Raw genomic sequence first — 7,585 nt, 5'->3', positions numbered from 1 at the left:
CACTCCTTAGGGTTTATATAGTTCTTGTTCTCGCCAATAAAAAAATATGTTTGACTGAAAGCTCTCTTGGGAGAGGGCTATTTCTCCCACACTCACAAAGACTATAATCCTGACTAATACAGCTGCTTGGCTAAACTTTACTTCTCTTAGTCCAGCCTGAGACAAAGTCCAGAGTGGCAGCGCCATTTCATCCAACAATAGTACTATTAACGAAGGGGCATAATATTTCAGGATGGTATGAGTTCAGTGCATACCCCCAATATCACTTAGTGTGTTTCAAAAGAAGGTGCTTTAATAATGTTGATATGTTAATCAAGGATGGTGTATGGAATTAGAGGAATAATATTCCTCTTTCTATTCTGTTTTCTTTCTTTCTTTCTTTTTTTTTTTTTTTTTTTTTTTTTTTTTTTTTTTTTTTTTTTTTTTTTTTTTTAGAGTTTTTATTGGGGGTGGGGTTCTAGACAGCGTTTCTCTCGGTATCCTTGGCTGTCCTGCACTGGCTTTGTAGACTAGATGGCCTCAAACTCACATCAATCCACCTGCCTCTGCCTCCAGAGTGCTGGGTTTAAATATGTGCATCACCATGTCCAGTCTACTCTTTATATTCTGAATCTCTTTTGCTTGGTCACAAAATTTCATATTTAGTAGAGTTTAGTATTTATCATTCTTCTAGGAATTCCTGACTTAGACCATATGAACAGTGGAAAAATGAAACCATTCCAATGACTAGTTGCATAATAATGGGAATTTGATTGGCATTTGGTATTGCCATACCAGGAAAACCCAGAATCAGGAGTAAAGACGAGGCATCTGACTATATACTTACTGGTGCTGGAGAATAAATGACTTGGTTACTACCTTTCTGATATAGAGCCACAAAATATATTGCTTATATGAACCTGTCTCAGCAGAACCTGAAACCAATTATTTCATGCATATGTCTAAGCTAGAGGTATTTGTACACCATTAATATTAGTACTAAGAAATTATTGTAGGTACTTTAACTTTTTACATTTTTCTTATTATTAATGTGCTCTTAAGAGTACTTTAGCAACTTTCTGAATATTATATTCCAAACCACACTACAAAAGGAATCTTACTTTGTTTTAGAGATCATAACCATAACTTAATAAATGGATAAGCCGTCCAAGTATCATTTGCAATATTATAAAACAATCTATATATAGCATACATCAAAAATACAGCTTTCAGACTAATCATATAATAGATCAGTTGGTCTACATCGGTCTACACTTTTTTCTAAGTTGCTAAAGAGGAATGATATATATTGATTATATATTATGATTCCCTGCTTCTGTGTCTCTGTCTCTCTCCTTTCTGTCTCTGTCTTTTTTGTCTAAGCCCATATGCTTTTTATATATAACTTAATAAATCAGAAAACCTGTATTCTCTATATTATTGTGTATTATTATTCAATAGTTATTCAAAAATTAAAATTGCATTCATTCACCTGAATTTTTTTATTTAAGTTTTTTGATCATTCATTGATCAAAGTGACTGATGACATAAGAAAACAGCATGGTACTGGCACAGCAGCCTAGTTGATCAGTGGAATCGAATCGACGACCCAGATATGAATCCACACACATATGTTCACTTGATTTTTGACAAAGAAGCCAAATCAATGGGAAAAGGATAGCATCTTCAACAAATGGTGCTGGTCTAACTGGAGGTCTATGTGTAAAAAAATGAATCTGGACCCATATTTGTCACCTTGCACAAAACTCAAATCTAAATGGATCAAAGACTTCAACATAAAACCAGAGACACTAAGTCACTTAGAAGAAAAAGTGGGGAAGAGCCTGAACATATTGGCACAGGAGACAACTTCCTGAACAGAACACCAACAGCCCAGGCCTTAATGTCAGCAATTAATAAATGGGACCTCATGAGGCTGAGAAGCTTCTGTAAGGCAGGAGACGCTGTCAAGAGAACAAAGCAACAGCCTACAGACTGGGAAAAGATCTTCACCAATCCTACATCTGACAAAGGTCTAATATCCAAAATATATAAAGAACTCAAGAAATTAAACACCACCAAACCAAATAACCCAATTGAGAAATGGGGCTTGGAACTAAACAGAGAATTCTCAACAGAGGAATATCAGATGGCTGAGAAACACTTAAACTTACCTGGCAGGGGAGATACCATGGTCACGAAGGTGGTTTTCCCAGGGTGAGGCTTATCCATTGCACTTCGGATGTGCTGACCCCTGCGATTTCCCCAAATGCGGGAAACTCGACTGCATAATTTGTGGTAGTGGGGGACTGCGTTCGCGCTCTCCCCTGGAAAAAAAAAAAAGAAAGAAATGCTGAACCTCCGTAGTCAAGAAGATATTATTTCTTTCATACCTGTTTGTTGGCTGCTTACAGAAGTTCTACTTCATTCTAAAGCTCAAGTTAGGGCTCTGATCCCTTTCTCTGTTTTCCTTTGAAAGCTATGGGGATGCAGGAACTGTGGTTTCTACAGTGACCATATAGGCACAAGGACAACTGCTGATATAACCAAGGTCTCTTTAGAGCTGAGCTAGGAATTTAGGCCATGCCCAATCAATCAAATTGAATTAGATGAGTGAACATCAAGAAAATAGCAGTAGCACCTTTTCTAGGATCTAATTCACAAGGTTATTATCATGGAAATAAAGCTACAAAGAAAGCACTTAGTGATGTTCACATTTCTCCTTTCTTGATTTTGCAACTAAAGCACCCATTTAAGTCATGTTGTATACTTTCAAAATAATACAAAATCCTTCTATCTTCTTTTTCCTATCACACAAAGAAAATCTGAAAGTGCTAGGATCCAACACCTGTAATTTGCCTGAAACTTGCCTTATGTTTCTGGGTTTTGTGCATTTTTACAATTTTTTGTTATTGGCATGTTTTCTAAAAAGAGATAATAAGGAGAGAAATGGCTAAAACATTGCTTCAAACTTCAAATAGTCAGATTTCAGGGCCTCAGAACTGGATCAAAGGAGCCATGTTTTGTTCCTGGCACTCCTATCATGTAGCTCACAGATGTCTGTAACTTCACAGACAGGATACAACTCTTCTGGTTTTCATGAGCACCTGCATTCACATGCACATACACATATACAGACACACATGCACAAATGTAATTAAATACTAAAACATAGCCCGATTTCCAATTTTCATAGGTGAAACTACTACTTGTAATATATTACACATAGCCTGTACATATTTCATTCCCTGGCTTTAAGGAATGGGAAATATTATTCTGTAGGAATCATATCAAAGACCCAGTCATTCTTCCCTGTTGCTATTATTATAACCATGCCATCAACTCCTATCAGGACACTTCATCACTTTTGCCGTCAATTGAATGAACTTTTCAAAAAGGCAAAATACAACTCTAGTGAGTAGCACTCAGGGACTTTTCTTTGTCTCATTACATTTTGTTTCTTGCAAAAAAAAAAAAAATGCTGCAATACCCACATCACTGAAGACATTAATCAGGCCATCACTAAAGTAATATTGTTCTTTATCAACACTCACCCAATTCTGCATCTATAGATCTTGTCCTTTAAGGTTTACCTAAGTCCCCAACTTCTTTGGAATTATTTCCTAATATTTGGGTAAGAGTGCATGGATCTCATCTGCTATATTCTATTTATTTAATTCAATATAAACATATCTACATGCTTAGATTTTGAGTTGCTTTTGCTCAAGATGTACCGTCAGTTGATTGTAGCCTTTTCAGAGAAAAAAGTAATAATCTTATAATTCTAACCTTTTCATGTACATCAAAACAAGAATTATAAAGGTTTAACAATCATTATATTAATATTTGTTTACTTGATGTGAGGTATATAAGGAGCATGGTGTCTAATATCTTCCAAGAATTATTGTTCATTAATTGATTTAATTAATTCACCTAGGTTGTCTAGACTATAATATCAACATATAGCTGAAACTCTTGACATATCCTTAGCCCTCTTTTAATTCACAGCTTTCCTCAGCTTCAGCCTTGTAGATTCTAACATTTAAAGTTTTAAATTGCAACTTTCTTTAGATACACATATTTTGGTAATACATCTATCCATGCCTTTCACTGTTACAATAGTCCTCATCTGCTCAACTTTGTTTATGTATAAGTGATTTGAATTTTTAAATTCAAAGAATATATTATTTATACATCTATTAAAAGTTACCACTTAATCCAAGTCAATTTACAACAAAACAAACATAAGAGATTGGGACATATAAGATCTGCTCCCTTAGCACATTTCACGGAATTAAGATACTGTTAGCTACAGTTGCTATTAGAACCTGGGATATTTTCCTTCTTATAACTGAAGTTTCTATTCCTTTATCTTTTGACAAGCAACTTCCTATTTCTCTCTATAAGCCCCAGTTTCTGGCAACCACCTTTCCCTCTCTTGCTGATGCTGTGAGTTTAACTATTTTAGGATCCTCTTGAAAGTGAGCTCATGTAGTGTTTTGTGGCTTAGGGATGATTATTTCACCTCACGCACTGCCTCCCAGGTCCATTTATGTTGCCACAGAGGTCAATACTGAGCATGATATTCACACTTAGTTTGTCACATGTAGTCTTTTTGTGAACAATTATTATTGAGTAGATCTTAGATCCATTTTTGTGACTCAAGAAGTTTTATTTTGTTCTATAGAAAAAATTCAAGAGCATTTTGAAAAATATGAGTAATACACATAAATCCACGTACTTTGTAAGATATTTACTGGAGTTATTCTAATTTATACTAATTGAAGAACTGTCAGAAATACTGACATAGTCATCATGACACATTTATGTCTTGAAGGCTTCTCTCATATTTTATGTCCAGTTCTTAATTCATGACCATTTAATTCTTTAATTCATGTTGATGAAAGTCTATTTTAACTTGTCAAGATGTGACACTGATCAAATTAGGATTGTTTGGAACCAAACATTTTTTATCAAACTGTAAATTATATAATTTGGAGTTGGTAAAATAAATTATAAAGGTGGTTTGAGGGATAGAGAGACAGTTCACCAGGTGAATTATACCTAAGGTTCTGACTTCAATTCCTAGGACACACATGGTAAGAGGAGAAAAAGGATTCCCTTACATTGAGCTCTGAGTGTTTATATATCCATAGCCATTCCAGAGCATGTTTTCTCCCTCCCACTCCCCACCTCCCACTCCCCACCTCCCACTTCCCATTTCCTTCTCTCTCTCTCCCTCCCTCCCTCTCTCTCTCCCCTTCTCTCTCCCTCTCTCTCTCTTTCTTCCTTTCTGTCTCTGTCTCTCCCTGTCTCTTTCTCTGTCTCTCTGTCTCTGTCTCTGTCTCTCTCTCTGTCTCTCTCTCTCTCTCTCTCTCTCTCTCTCTCTCTCTCTCTCACACACACACACACACACACACACACACACACACACACACACCTAGAGAGAGAGAGATACACATACAGCTAAGAACAGAAATCCCAACAGTTTCTCCTTAGGATGAATGCAATGATGCAGTCAGAATAAATTTCATATATTTATCTTAAACAACTTAGTATCATTCTCTCTTCTTTATTTGGATGTCTCACCCACACAGTAAAATTGTCCATACCAAGATAGAAATCTTCATATTCCATGATTAGTACCCTTTACATTCTCTGACTTTTTTATGATTATCTGCCAAATCACTCGTCCTAGGTTTTCTGTTATGCCAAATTTTCTCACAACTTTTGGTCTATGTTAGTGTCCCCAAGTGAGCACACACACACACACACACACACACACACACACACACACACACACACACACAACCACGTTATATATGATACACATTATGTAAGTGTTTATACATACAAATACACACACACATATGCTTATGATCTATTTGCCTATGCTGGTTCCTTAGGTTTAATTTTGTTAGGTCTCTTCATAATTGTAGTATTCAATGTCTTATGCAATAGTAGTACACAATGATGAAACAATTATTTAATTTACTTTGTAGGTGCATAGAATTTAAAATATCCATCAAATTACAAATGCAGTGCTAAAATAAAGGTATCTCAAAACTACAAAAAGAACTACAGGCAACAACAAAATTCTGAGAGTTGGAGAAATACCTCCAGGTAGGAGCATAGTAATTGGCTATCAAATATCATATTATCAGATCAGATATATATACATACAAGAAACATATACAGACTGAGGAACTGAGGGTGGTGTTTTTTATACACACACACACACACAAACATACACACACACATGAACACACACACTATAAATAAATATATACATGCACATCCACTTATATGGGTGTATACATATATATATAATACACATACATAAAATAGAAATATAATTAATTGTGTATAATGCACATATATGATATATATGATATACATGTATATATCCAATGTACATATTATATGTATATACATTATGTAAGTATGTACTCACATACTTATGAACACATATATGAACACATCACATATACATATAATTAAATGCATATATTATATGTATGTATTATCTGTGTATGTATAGAATGCATATTACAAATATATAAACATATATCATTTATCATATATACATAATAAAATCATACATATAATATTCACATACATAAACAATATATGTATATACATACATATATAAAACATGTGCATTTATATGCATGCATATACATATACATATGTATGCATAATATAACATTATATAACACACAAATGTACATGTTATATATAGTCTTGTGTTATAGAGTATGTTATATATTATATATTATTACATTATATATTATGGAATATATTATATTATATACTATATGATTATATGGTACATATATAACCATCTATTCCATATATGGTCATATGAATAATATGTATGTGTGTGCACTCATATAAGTGTGTACATACATATATATTATATATATATTTATAACAGAAATTAATGAAAAAGAGGGCATGATTTTGAAAGACAGCAATGGGATTATATGGGAAATTTTATAGGGTGAAAATGGCAGAAGGACATTTTATAATTATACTACAATCTCACAATTAAGAACAAAAAGGACTTTCCATGGAGTTTATTTCATTAATGTATTTTTTTTCCATCTTCGAGATAGCTCAGCAGGTAAAGTCACTGCCTACATCTTTTTTAAACTTTATTTATTCACTTTATATTCTTGTGGTGGTCCCATCAATCCTCACCTTCCAGTCCTACACTACCTCCATCTCTCCCATCTGTATTCCTCAGAAAAGGGAGCCTCCCCCTACTACCCATCCACCAAAGCTCATCAAGATGCATCACAGCTGAGCATGTCCTCTTCCCCTGTGGCCTGGCAAGGCAGTCCTGCCAGAGGGAAGTAATTGAAAAGCTGGCTAGACAGTGACTGCCAGAGAGAGCCTCTGCTGCCTTCAGTACAGGAGCTGCATGAAGCCTGAACTACCTACAGACTACATCTTTGTAGGGGGCCTAGATCCTGTCCATATGAGATCCTGTGTCGGTGCCTCAGTCTCAGCAGGCCCCTCTGGGCCCTGGTCAGTTGGCTCTCTCGGTCTTGAAGCTCCTTTCACCTCCAGGACCTTTTCTCCTGCCCTGAACTTTTCCATT

General features: G+C 35.1%; 1 non-coding gene across 1 annotated transcript; it reads left to right on the top strand.

The window, feature by feature from the left end:
- Positions 1-2,145: 2,145 nt before the first annotated feature.
- On the top strand, positions 2,146-2,309 carry LOC127206082 (U1 spliceosomal RNA). Its single transcript, XR_007832769.1, has one exon. It is a non-coding gene; the product is annotated as a U1 spliceosomal RNA (small nuclear RNA).
- The last annotated feature ends 5,276 nt before the right edge of the window (positions 2,310-7,585 follow it).

This window comes from Acomys russatus, chromosome 22 (assembly GCF_903995435.1).
Source record: "Acomys russatus chromosome 22, mAcoRus1.1, whole genome shotgun sequence".
Taxonomy (NCBI): domain Eukaryota; kingdom Metazoa; phylum Chordata; class Mammalia; order Rodentia; family Muridae; genus Acomys; species Acomys russatus.
The sequence above is the reverse complement of the archived record's forward strand: the minus strand, read 5'-3'. Positions and strand labels throughout refer to the sequence as shown.